Genomic DNA, 14,388 nt, shown 5'->3' with positions numbered 1-14,388 from the left:
TTCAACATTTTTACAGTTTTTAGACCTTTCAACATAAAATACATAACAATATATTTGAATACTTTATAAAATAAGTACAGTTATTAGAATCACATGCTAGTTCTCTATGCTTTACAGGTATAGTGATACAGGAATGGAATACCAAATTAAATTTGAATGATGACTAAGTTTTTATGAATGTGAAATGTAGGCCCAACTGCTTTACTTCTCTTTTTTTCCCATCATACTTCAGGCTCCATGGCCCACTACATGTTTCTTATTGCTGCTATAACAAATTACTAAAATTTAATGGCTTAAAATTATAGCAATTTTTGATGACAGAAATTCAAAATAGGTCTCTCTGGGCTAAAATCAAAGTGAGACAGTGTTTATGCTAGAGTTTTAGAGGAAAATATGCTCCCTTCCTTACCTTTAATATCTTCTAGAGGCCACCAGCATTCCTTGACTTGTGGCCCCTTCCTCTGTCTTCAAAGTTTGATAAGGTAAGTATAGATCTTACACTACATAACTGTGACTTCTTTTTCCACCTTCCCCTTCTTTTAAGGAAGATTAGATTCATTAGTACCATCTTTCTAGATTCCATATATATACATACATGTATGTATACATGTTAATATATGATATTTATTTTTTCTCTTTCTGACTTACTTCACTCTATAATAGGCTCCAGCTTCATCCACCTCATTAGAACTGACTGAAATGCTTTCCTTTCTATGGCTGAGTAATGTTCCACTATATATATATATATATATATATATATATATATATATACCCACATGTATACACTACACCTTCTTTATCTATTCATCTGTCAGTGGACATCCTTTCTATGGCTGAGTAATGTTCTGCTTTCCTTTCTATGGCTGAGTAAAGTTCCACTATATATATCTATATATCTATATATATATATACACACACATGTATACACTACACTTTCTTTATCTATTCATTTGTCAGTGGACATCTAGGTTGCTTCTGTGTTCTTGCTATTATTGTAAATAGTGCTTCAGTGAACACTGGAGTACATGTGTATTTTTCAACTATGGTTCTCTCAGGATATATGCCCAGTAGTGGGATTATTGGGTCGTATTGTAGCTTTATTCCTAGTTTTTCAAGGAATCTCCATACTGTTGTCCATAGTGGCTATATCAATTTACATTCCCAACAACAGTGCAAGAAGGCTCCCTTTTTTCCACACCCTCTCCAGCATTTATTGTCTGTAGATTTGTAGGGCAGAAATGGAGACACAAACATAGAGAACAGACTTATGGACACAGTGAGAGAAGGAGAGGGTGGGACAGATGGAGAGAGTAGCATGGAAACATTTATACTACCATAGGTACATAGATAACCAAAGGGAATTTGCTATATGACCCAGGGAGCTCAAACCAGTACTCTGTAGCCACCTAGAGGGGTGGGATGAGATGGGGTGGGAGGTGGGAGGGAGGTTCAAGACGGAGGGGGACTATGTATACCTATGGCTGATTTATGCTGATGTATGGCAGAAACCAACACAACATTGTAAAATAAGTATCCTTCAATTAAAAATGTGAAAGTGAAAGTTGCTCAGTTGTGTCCGACTCCTTTCAATCCCATGAACTATACAGTCCATGGAATTCTCTAGGTCAGAATACTGGAGTGGGTAGCCTTTCTTTTCTCCAGGGCATCTTCCGAACCCAGGGACTGAACCCAGGTCTCTTGCATTGAAGGCAGATTCTTTACCAGCTGAGCCACAAGGGAAGCCCTCAATTAAAAATAAATAAATTAAAAAAAAAAGAAACCTCTGATTACATTGGGCCCACCTAGATAATCTAAAATAATATCCCTATTTTAACATCGGTTGATTAGTGAACTTAATCTATCTGCAATCTTAAATTCCCCTTTTGCATGTACATTCACCAATTCACAGGTTCCAAGGATTAGGATGTATGTATCATCAGAGTCCACTTTTCTGCCTTCAAAGTCCACTTTCACTCATTTTTCTGGAGTTATTTGAATTCTAATAAGGAATGAAAACAAGCATATCTGGACATTGAATACATTTTTCCTCAGGGACCCTTGTAACTTTTCTTTTAAACAAAGTGCAAATAGATGGGGAAACAGTGGAAACAGTGGCTGGCTTTATTTTTCTGGGCTTCAAAATCACTGCAGATGGTGATTGCAGCCATGAAATTAAAAGACACTTACTCCTTGGAAGGAAAGTTATGACCAACCTCGACAGCATTTTAAAAAGCAGAGATATTACTTTGTCAACAAAGGTCTGTCTAGTCAAGGCTATGGTTTTTCCAGTGGTCATGTATGGATGTGAGAGTTGGACTATAAAGAAAGCTGAGCGCTGAAGAATTGATGCTTTTGAACTGTGGTGTTGGAGAAGACTCTTGAGAGTCCCTTGGACTGCAAAGAGATCCAGCCAGTCCATCCTAAAGGATATCAGTCCTGGGTGTTCATTGGAAGGACTGATGCTGAAGCTGAAACTCCAATACTCTGGCCACCTGATGCGAAGAGCTGACTCATTGGAAAAGACCCTGATGCTGGGAAAGATTGAGGGCAGGAGGAGAAGGGGACGACAGAGGATGAGATGGTTGAATGGCATCACCGACTCAATGGACATGGGTTTGGGTGGACTCCGGGAGTTGGTGATAACAGTGAGGCCTGGCGTGCTGCAGTTCATGGGGTCTCAGAGAGTCAGACACGACTGAGCAACTGGACTGAACTGAACTGAACAGAGGAAATGAAACAAGTAAACCAGCAGAGATGGCAGAGGGATGTATTCATGTGGGTAGCAGGAGTTTCATGTGGGTAGCAGAAGATTCGGCTTGAGTTAGGTTTGAACTCAGTTCACTAATTAAATGCTTAAGTAAAACTTCAGAGCCTTATTCCATTTGTCTATCTTGATTTCCGTCAGACACTTGAATCCATTCAGACCAGGAAAAGCTACTTAAGGACACAGACCTCCATTCTGTACAATATGAAAACATAATGTTTTTAAAATCTATGTAGCTTCCCAAACAAGTTTTACCAGGTGCAGTTTCAATGTAATGTCTAAGATAGAAAAGGAAAAAAAAAGAGAAAAAAAATATGGAGCATCTGTTTGAGTGGATCCTAAAATGCAAGTTTCATTTTCATTCATTTTAGGATGAGAAAATTGATTCAGGTGTTTATGAGGCAGGCTCCTGTCTGTGCTTCTAAACTTCTATGTGTTTTGTGTGTGTGACTGTTAAGTCACTTCAGTTGTGTCCAACTCTTTGTGACCTTATGAACTGTAGCCTGCCAGTCTTCTCTGTCCATGGAATTCTCCTAGCAAAAATACTGGATTGGGTTGCCATGCCGTCCTCCAGGGGATCTTCTCCACCCAGGGATCAAACCCACATCTGTATCTCTTGAATTGCAGGTGAATTCTTTACCACTATCGCCACCTGGAAAGCCCCTATGTATTTTAGGAGGTAGCTTTTAAAAGCTTTTTTTTTTTTCTTTTTCCTTGTTGCTCTTGTTTATTTGTTCAGTGTTCGTATTTTAGTAGTTGGAAACCTGGGCAGTTCTTTAGGAGTTCCAGTTGGTTCTTCAGCATTGCTCCTTTGAACTGCTGCGGTCTAATTCCAACTGTGTAGTTTAAGACACAGGTTTTTATCAACCTCATTCAGCACTTGTGGAACTCCATGGGTATGTAGAATAGTCGTGCAAAGCAACTGAGAGGTTTGTGAACTGAGCTTTTGATGATTATCACAATAGCACAAAGGAAAAAAGAAACCTTTGCTTGTATTCTGTGAGTGCTTTTGTATGATTATTCTACACTTTCCCAGCTGAGCTTAATGCCTAAATTTGCAGCATGGAGATTTTTCGGCGCAGTGGCAGGCACAAAGCAAGTGCTTAATAAGCTTTTGTTGAATTGAGTATCATTGCAAAGATAGTCTTTTTCTCATTAGCGGCCTGTCAATATTCTCTTTTCCTAAATAGGACTCCCTGTCTCCTGTTTCTCTGTACATGTAAACATAGAAACTTACAAGGAACTGTGTAGGGTCTCAAAGGAATTGGGAGGTGAAATCCAATCAACAGCCCAGCATGTTTTCACCACTCAATTTCATACCAACCTTGCTAACCTCTGCTATTCAAAGCATGCCTTTAAGAGATGAATGAGATCTGACAGTCTCTTGCACCCAGTAGGGACTCAAGTTTTGTTTTTTTTTTTCACTTGAACATTTTTTGGGGAGTGAATCAAAGAAGAACTCACAGAAGAGGTGGTTTCAGAGGATAAGGAACATTTAGACAAGCTTATTTCATGGCGCTGACATTCCAGAGAATGTCTTTACTTTTTAAAAACACCTTTCACAAAGATGCTAAGTCATTTTTGTAGCTTTTCATTAAGGTAATTGACTAAATGTTTTGCTATTATACATATGTTTGTTCATGATTCTTGCTTCATGAGTAAACACATTCCAAGTTGCTTTAATGTTTTGAAGACCATGCAGTGTACTAAGGAATTTCTTAAAGGGTGATAAAGAGTAGTTTAAAATCACACATTCAGCCATTTATTGACTTATTGAACAAACCTATCTTCTTATAGTTTCAAAGAATTAAGAAACTGGAAAGGATATTAAATATCATTTGTTAAAACTCTTTCCTTTTAAAGTTGAAGATGCTAAAACTGAAAGATTAATCTTTCCACCAGATTTTACACTTAATATCAGAGCAAGTACTGGATTCCATGTCTGCTGATTCTCTATTTCAGAGTTATATGTGAAAAAGACAGTAAATATTAAAACAAGCTAACAAACAACAATTGAATATAAACTATTTTCAAGACACTGTCATTGAAACAGATATAATTGATACACACTGTTTATGAGCACTTTACTCACTGGTTGAAAAATATACAGTAATTTGTAAAATGTTAATGCAACAGAAAAATTGTATTTTTTTACATTTCAATATGATTAAAAATTTAAAAACAGCATTTTATGAATCAGGAAAATTATATGAAATTCAATTTCCTGTTTTAATCAATAAAGTATTATTGGAACCTAGCCATTCTTATTCATTTACGTATCTTCAATGGTTGTTTTTTCAGGACAATGTCAGAATGAGTAGTTGTGACAAAAACCCATGACCTACAAAGCCTAAAATATTTATTTTCTGTCCCTTCATAGAAAAAGTTTGCCAAATTCTCAACTAGGCTCTATGGAAGTCAGCAAAAGGAATAAATAGATCAAACAATGTGTCCATAATACAAAGGACCTACAATTTGTGTTTTAGAGCACAGTATCTTATATAGAAGTTTTCAGAAAATAATATTTGCCTACTAAACTTTTAGGCTTTTTCTCTTTTTTTCTGGTATTTTTCACTGAAAAAACATGAGACAAACTTGTATTTTTAGCTTAGAGTAGTTCTTGCTGTAGTTTGAATATTAAGTTCATTATTTTTTTCTCATTTTCAAAATCAGAATATCAGTATGACCCACACATGAGGAAAAGTGACAACACAAGTGAAATGAATAGCTACTACTTTTAATATTATCATTATTGTTCTTTTGCAACATTGTGGAGAAGGAAATGGCAACCCACTCCAGTATTCTTCCCTGGAGAATCACATGGACAGACTAGCCTGGCAAGCCCCAGTCCATGATTTCGCAGAGTTGGGCATGACTGAGCAAATAACACTTCACGCTTGTGATCTAGTGGACTGAGAACTATTAAGTATAACCTGCATTTTTAGTTTCTGCAGAACAAATATATACAACAATGTCAAATATGTAACTGCATGCAAGTCAGAAGAAATACCATTATTTAACTTCTCCTTCCCCAAATGAGTGTTTTAATTAACCAATCCAAATGTCTCAACATGTTTCTTTTTAATACTCTTTCATCTGCTATTGACTTGAAAGAAAGAAAAGTGATTTGAAGTACAGAAGAAGCTTAAGATGTTAGCAAAGGAAGATGCCCCTAAAAAGTTAAAAGACCTCATTAAAGTTTGTTTGAAGATTCTGCCAGACATATTTCAACTAATGCACTGGAATCTTAGATATGTTTGTTCAGTAGCCACTGACACTTGTTGAAAATGTTTGCAGATAATCAAGTACCTGTTTATTTGCAAGGAAAGATCTCACAGTTTTAGTTCCTTTTAAAATAAAAAGCAAAAGCAGTACTCTTTTTAATTTAGCAATGTTCTGCTCCATGACTGTTTCAGCACTTAATGACTGACAAAGAGAGTCATTAGAAGTCTGTTTGATGGACATAACTAAGTGAATTGGAAAAAATAGAAAAGCCTTTTCAGCCCATTCAGAAATAATTGATGTGACTGAGACAGTTGTATGTGAGTTCCAGATAAGAAGACGATTTATGGAGAAACTATTGAAACTAAAAAGGAAGGTACAGATTTAAAGTTCCCAATAAAGTTGTCTGTAAGACACAGGACAGCATCCAACAGGGAAAGAGATTTAACCTGTAGTTCTTTCCAGCGTCATTTTTTCGGTGTTATCCTCTTGCAAATGAAATCCCCAAAAAAGCCCTGTCACTAGGTTGATGGACTCCAAGGGGAAAGTTTCTCCATTGTTAACCTGATGCTGTGTTTTCTTTTTTATTGTAAGCATTATGTATAATAGGATATTCCTAAAGTTCAACTCTTTTCTTTCCCTTTTCAAAAATTAGCCCCTGCCCTATTAGAGAACACAATCCATTATTGTTGTGCAGATTGTAACTTAGAGGATTTTGTTAATGCAAGTGGAAGGTCAATATTTTTAACTGTATCTGATTATGAGACTTAATATTTATTTATGGTGTGATGGTTATGTTTTAAACAATTTAACTATTAAGAATGGATAAAAATAACTTTCTATTATTTTCATACTTTTGTGAATATGCGTCAGGTCTTTATTGCTTTTCTTAGAAACTATAAATGAACTTTGTGACAAAGATTTTTTTTTAAATAGGTAGCATCTGGAGATGTGATGCCAATGACTAAATTCTGAAAACAGAATAACATATTACTGTTAATTTCAGAATGAATTTCCTCAAAAGTGCAGATTATTTATAGTGTATGCTATTATGTCAGTACTTTCAAAAAAGGAGGGCAGTTATATGGTTCTCTAAAATTAGAAAAAAAATTAAAATGAATCTGCAAGATAGAAAAATAAGTCAGTTGGACAATTTGACATCAACTTTCTAGGCTTCCCTGGTGACTCAGATGGTAGAGAATCCACCTGCAGTGCTTGAGACCCTGGTTCAATCTCTGGGTCTGGAAGATCTCCTAAAGAGGGGGAATGGCTACCTTCTCCAGTATTCTTGCCTAGAGAATGCCATGGACAGAGGAGTCTTGTGGGCTACAGTCTGTGGGATCACAAAAAATTGGACATGATTGAACGAATAATACATTTTCTAGATATGAAAAAAAAAAAAAAAAAAGCTTTTTAGAAAATTGTCCCAGTCCTCTAATGAATTTGAAATGTATGAACTTAACTTTCTGGGAACTCTCTGAATAAAGCAGGATGAGACTTGGCTTCTACTCCATAGGTGAAGTAAAGTAGGGATTGTGATAACTTCTTATGTGACCTCCAGAAACCTGCTGGATTGCCTAGGTTTACATTTACTGTTTGGTAATTCACATTTGCAATTGTGGAGATGAAATTTTACAAAAGAGAAGAATGAATCAAGTGTTCATCACCTTTTCCTGTCATGAATGCCTCACACCTTGCAATACTGTCATTAGAATGCAAGCCTTATTTCTGTCATCCACACATATCCTAAATCCTCTCCTCATCTAAGCAAGGTATCTTTTTCTTGATACCAAGTTTACCTATATACCATTTTAACTACTGTTCATGTTTTTCAAATTTAAAAAAGTCCAAAATGTTAATAGGCAAATGCATGTACTAAATGTGTTACAATGTGTATCCCCCCAGCGCCCAACTTTATCCTTATTTGCTCTTTTTGTCCTTCCAGGTTTATTTGTTGTTGTTCAGTCACTCAGCTGTGTTCGACTCTTTGCAGTCCCACAGACTGCCGCAAGCCAGGCTTCCCTGTCCTTTGCTGGCACCAAGAGGTTGCTCAAACTCAGGCCCACTGAGTCAGTGATGCCATCCAGCCATCTCGATCTCTCTTGTCCCTTTCTTCTCCTGCCTTCTGTCTTTCCTGGCATCACGGTCTTTTCTAGTGAGCTGGCTCTTCACATCAGACGGCCAATGTATTGGAGCTTCAGCTAGGTTAATTTTATTTGTGGAAATGATCATGGCAATTACATGTCCCTCATCTTGGGTGCATCAGAATTCCGGCTGAGGAGAGGAGGGTAAGAAAGGACAGCCATATTTATCTACTCCACAGCGTGAGGGCAAGGATAGAAGGGAGAGGAGTTCTCCTTTCATGTCTGTGTCCACTTCCCACGTGACCTCTAGATTTCAAACTAGCAAGTGAATAAAATTATATAAAGAATGGATAAGGATAATATGAAAAATAGACTGATTCCCAGTCTACAGTTCAGTCACTCAGTCATGTCCGACTCTTTGCAACCCCATGAATCGCAGCACGCCAGGCCTCCCTGTCCATCACCAACTCCCGGAGTTTACTCAAACTCATGTCCATTGAGTCGGTGATGCCATCCAGCCATCTCATCCTCTGTCATCCCCTTCTCCTCCTGCCCCCAATCCCTCCCAGCATCAGGGTCTTTTCCAATGAGTCAACTCTTCACCAGTCTATAGTAGTTTAAAGCAAAGTCAATTTTAATCCATTTCCATCAGTTGGGGCCTGGCATGAGTATCAAAGTACATCCCCTGCCCCAGGGATTGTATATTACCCAAAGTAACCTTTTAAGAGAATTATTTATTTATTTTTGGCTGTGCTTGGTCTTTATTGCAGCGCAGGCTTTTTTTTTAGCTGTGACAAGCAGGTACTACTCTCTAGTTGCTGTGGGCTTCCCATTGGGGTGGCTTCTCTTGTTGCAGAGCATGGGCCCTGGCGCACTCAGGCTTCAGGAGTTGTGGCTCGGTCCTCTAGAGTGTGGGTTCTATAGCGGTGGTGCCCGGGCTTAGCCGCCTTGCAGCATGTGGCATCTTCCTGTATCGGGACGAACCCGTGTTTCTGCATTGGCAGGCGGATTCTTTACTACTAAGCCATCAGGGAAGCCCCAGAGTTACCTTTGAATATATGTGTGTCTTCAAGTGAAAGTCTCCACTATGTCATAATGGAAACAAAAATTAATTCATGAATGTCACTCTTAAATAATTAAACTTATAGATGTATGAACATCTATAAGGAAATGATTGGATTCAAATATTTTTTGAAAAATTTGGGTGTTATTTGTGTACCTATTTGTTTCACAAATAACCTGCATTTAGAAAAAAAAACAATCAGTGTATGGATAGGAGACTTAGGTTTGAGATTTCACATGGATTTTTTAAAATTATATTTAGAAACTTTGTAAATTATTGGACCAGCTCTTTATTTTCTGGGCCGGGGGGGGGGGAGAAAAAAAAAAACTTAAAACATAACGGGAGATAGTTCTCATTATATAGCTGTGGCCTGAGGTATAATACCTTTTATAGTATATGTCTTTGAGGGAGCTTAAGGCTCTTTGTAGAAGCTATCTCATTATTTCTCAGAGAATTTAAGTTAGTAAGGGATAGGTATTATTTTCTGCATTTTACAGACCCTGAGCCTAAGGCACAAGAGCCAGAGGTCAGTCAACTTTTCTGAGGTCAATAGGGAATCCATAAGGTTGCTTGGAATAGAATCTTTTTTTTATTTTTCTGTTGTTTCTAACATATATATATATATTTTTTTTTTTTCTCATTAAACACACACACATGGACCATGCATGCAATTCCCCAACAAGTTTTACTGTTTGCCTTGCCTTTGTGATTTTAATTTTATTTCTCTATTAATTCTAGTTAATTTGCTTATAGTCTCTGATTTCTTTCATTTTGGACAACTTTATTATTAGACATATTTTTTGCTTGCCATTTTTGCTGGCATCTTCAACTACTTACCCTAAAGCACTTTTTTTTTCCCCCAATAACAAGAAAGACAAAAAAATAGATAAAGGTTTTACCTAAATCTTATTCCTTTTAACTGCCACCCGACATCTCTCTTATACCATACCATTTTAAAAATTAGAAGCCTACACTCTCTTTCACCATGTCTCCTTATGTTTACAAGTGGGTCTTTTACTTCCTCTGGCTTAATCTCCTAGAATTGTTCCCCAGGGTTTAGAGATTTTATAACAAAAATGACCTCCTAATGGATGAATCCAATGGACTTATAGTAATCAATATTCTTCTCACCATCTCTAATGCCTTTGATCACATAAGATTTTATTTGCTTTCCAGAAATTACCAGCTTCCTTGGTTTCTGAGTCTCAAAAATGATTTGGCTTTCTTATTAGTCCTATATTTTATTCTTTGCCCTTGTTTTCAAATTTGAAGTCTATAATCAGTCCTCAAATATATATTATCTATCAAAATTATTTCAGAGATCTCAACCCAGAAACCCCTTCTTTGCAATGCCTGCCTGAATTCGTAAGCAAGTTTCATGGAATTTTGAGGGGAGGTGCCTTTACGTTGTTGGAAACTTAATCATGTTATATTTTTGGCTGTTTTTATATACCTATGAGATTTTGAGTTTCTTAAATCTATAGAATTATTGTTGGAACATCCTTGAAACCCTGAGATACAATGGGACATAACAAATGTAGGTATAATGACTAGACCCAGTCAGCCACACAGGTTTGCTCTGTAATGGCCTTGCTGAGCATTCTTATTGCTGTTTCCCCATTCTTTTTTTCATTCTTTTTAAAAACTTTTATTGGAGTATAGTTGCTTTACAATGTTTTGTTAGTTTCTGCAGTACATCAAAGTGAATCAGCTTTACATATACATAGACCCCCTCTATTTTGGACTTCCTTTCCAATTAGGTCACCACAGAGGGACCTAATTAAACTTAAAAGCTTTCGCACAGCAAAAGAAACCATAACCAAGACAAAAAGAAAATCCCCTCTCTTTTTTAGCATAATCCTCTGCCTTCAACCTTTCTTCCTCCTACCCTTTTGTAGGGAATGGTCAGACCATGTCTTTAATCTCACCCCTTTAATTAGGTCATTTATTTGCCTAATAAAAATCTTTGATTTCCACCCCCTCTTGTTTATAATTCTCACACACATACCACTCACAATTTTTGGAAAAACTTTCTTGGAGACTTCATCTTTTAAGATTTTTTTTTTCAATGTGGACCATTTTTAAAGTCTGTATTGAATTTGTTACAATATTGCTTTTTGCTTTTTTTTTTTTTTTTTGTATTTTAGCAATACTTTTTATTTTGAGTAATTAATTTATTTATTTTACTTTACAACATTGTATTGGTTTTGCCATACATTGACTTGAATCCGCCATGGGTGTACATGTGTTTTTGTTTTATGTTCTGTTTTTTTGGCCACGAGGCATGTGGGATCTTAGCACCCTGACCAGGGATCAAACCCGCAGCCCCTGAGTTGGAAGGCAAAGTCTTAACCCCTGGACTGCCAGGAAAGTCTCTTCGAGACTTCTTTCTTGCATTACTTACTTAGTTTTCAAGCACATCTTCATTGTTTCAAAAAGCTGGGAAACTGACATGCTTCCTCAAGCCCTTCTGCTTTTTCCTGTTTGCATAGAAAATGAGTTTGACTTTGCAAGACATGTCATTTGTCACCCTAGACAGAAAAGTCAAAAGCTCAAACACCTCAGGTCACTAGATATCTTCATACCATACTTTTGCGTCTCAAGATGGAACCATGCTTCTGTGACTTTCCAGGGAAAGTCTATGAATACTTAAAGGACCATCTGGCTTCCTGAAGCAGTTTGACTTTCTGACCAAATATTTAATTATAGGATTTCACCTTCCTCTCTGTGCCTCTCATAACCCTGAGAAATATTAGAAATTACTGATACCCAGTTCCACCCTGAATGTTGATTCACTGGGTTTAAGTTGAAGCCAGATATTGGCACTGTATTTTCTCGCAAGTATTCTGGATGTTTCTAAGACACATCTAAATTTAGGAGTCACCACTTAAGCCACTCTGCTTCAGAGTATTAGTCATTACCAAATTCATTCTCTCTGTCACAGTTAACACAATGCTTACATTTCTGGTTTATTCAATATATCTCTGGTATGTAAATATTATATATTCTGTGTCATAACTTCTGCCATAAAGCCTATCTACTCAATAGACCCAACCCATGGTGAAGGATGGTGTGTAAATTCTTGTCTGTCTCCCTAACTGTCTGCCTATCTGTCTACTTTGTTATCTAAATCTGTAATACATGTCTGATTTATTACTGAATTAAAACTTAGTTCTTGCATTAACGGGTTCTTTTTCAGAATTCAGAATTCTGTACTAATTTGATTCACATTACCAACAAACAGTTTGCCACAGATTTTTATTTATTTAAAATTATCAAAGTAGAATTTGAGAGATAGTAATGTAGTATTTATATTGTATGTAGAATTCTATTGGAATTTTTTTTAATTCAGATAAAAATGATAGGGCATTTTATGATCCATTGTGTAATATTTTTTATTTCATATTTTATTATAAGTCATTTTTCCATTCATTTAGATATGATTTTAAATGAAAAAGCTTTTTATGCAAAAAGGAAGTATTAATGGATCTGAGCATTTTCTAGTGTATATATTGATCTTAGTATTTTAAAATTACAGCATTTTCATTCTATCATTAAACTTAATATGTAACCTACAGTAATTCATGGGGATTAAAATATTCACAATTAAAATAGGGTACAGAATCTAGAAAGTAAAATGCACAGATTCATAGTAGTTATTATATAATGCATGATAGAAAAAAGTTTTTTGACTTTTTTCATGTAAACATAGCCTATCTCCTGTCTGTGATATTTTACTATTACTTTTAGTAGAACCAGCATTTAAGCACAGATTATGAGATTAACACCTTCATTCAAACATCACTTTCTTTTTTATATCATAATGAAATGTTTTCTCTCATAATTTCTTATTTCTCTTTATCAATCTATTAGCATAATTTACCTATTTCTGTATTCATTTTGAACTTTCTCCTTGCATTAGTGGACTGATTCTAAAAGATTTGAGAATCATTAAAATAGAATTAAAAAGTCTTTGACCCTCTTTTATTTTTAACGTGATTTTCTTAATCCATTGCTATATCTTGAAGTGATAATATGTTTTCATGACCCATAGCATTATTTTCTAAATTCAGCATTGTCATTAAAATTTTATTGTTCAATATTATTTGCTAAGTGGCTTCTATGTGCAAAGCAATGTGGTTTTAGGGGACTGTCATTGATTCCATTTCTGAGGTGATACTGAACATAATTCACAGAGGGTTTGCAGTCAATTGGGAGTAATAAATGGGAAAAAAAGAAAGAAAAATATGCACACATAAGATAAAGCATGCTAAATACAAATTGATTTCATATTTATTAAGAAATAAGGTAAAATATCACAATTATACTACTCTAAAGCAATGTGAGAATTAATAGTGAAAAAAGGAAAATGGTTCTAGAGACTTTGTTGCTAGTAAATTTTGGCCCATGGTGTGTGTGATGTTTATCCTAGTAATATTTTGTAATTATTTTAAAATACTGCAGTCCCAATTCAAGGAAACATTATAAAGAAGAGAACATCCTTTAAATATTTCCAACAGAATTCAGGATTTCTTAAAGTTTGATTTTGAATTAAATGGAAAAGTAGATTTTATAAAGACTATACACTCTAATAAGTACATTGAAGGAGAGATACTTGGTTAGAAATATGAACAATAGACAATATTCCTGGCCAGTCTTCTATCTGAGACAAAATAAGGGAAGTGTTGTGGAAGCATGTGTTTGTCTCTAGCAAGACCAATTTATAAATTTTGGGGGAAATGTCACAGTTCTTAGCTTTCCCATTAATAGCCTATGGTATGTAGATTAGACTTAACGTTTTAAAAAGTCTACCGGTTCCAGTTGTGATGGGTGATTTGTACCACTAGTATGCAAACGTAAAAGTGCGGAAAAGGTTTTTTACCTTTCTCACTATTCTAGCAATATTAGTTTTATCTTTATATTAGAAAAAAAAATCTGAGTTATAGGTTCAAAAATCTGTACATTTATGCCACTTTCAAGTCATATAAGATGTTAATGAATACAATGTTGCCAAGAATAATATGAAAGAGATATTATAGAACCTTTTATATTGGTTCTACCCCAAAATATTATGTGTACATATATCCCTGACAATGTATGGCTTTAATTTGTTCCCTTAATGAGCCTAAAATGTTTATGTTTTGTTATGTGGTTACGATAACCTTTAAATTCCATGTATAGTAAGTATTCTATTCAGCCAACATTAGTAACATATTATATTGTGATGTTCAATGGGTCATATTTGCAGTACTTTA

General features: G+C 35.6%; 1 protein-coding gene across 7 annotated transcripts in view; it reads left to right on the top strand.

The window, feature by feature from the left end:
* Positions 1–14,388, top strand: part of PCDH7 (protocadherin 7) — a 447,041-nt gene that overhangs the window by 201,582 nt on the left and 231,071 nt on the right. The window lies entirely within an intron of this gene.

The sequence above is a fragment of the Cervus canadensis genome, chromosome 19 (genome assembly GCF_019320065.1).
Source record: "Cervus canadensis isolate Bull #8, Minnesota chromosome 19, ASM1932006v1, whole genome shotgun sequence".
Lineage (NCBI taxonomy): Eukaryota > Metazoa > Chordata > Mammalia > Artiodactyla > Cervidae > Cervus > Cervus canadensis.
Note: the sequence above shows the minus strand (reverse complement) of the source record. Positions and strands in the feature narration are given on the sequence as shown.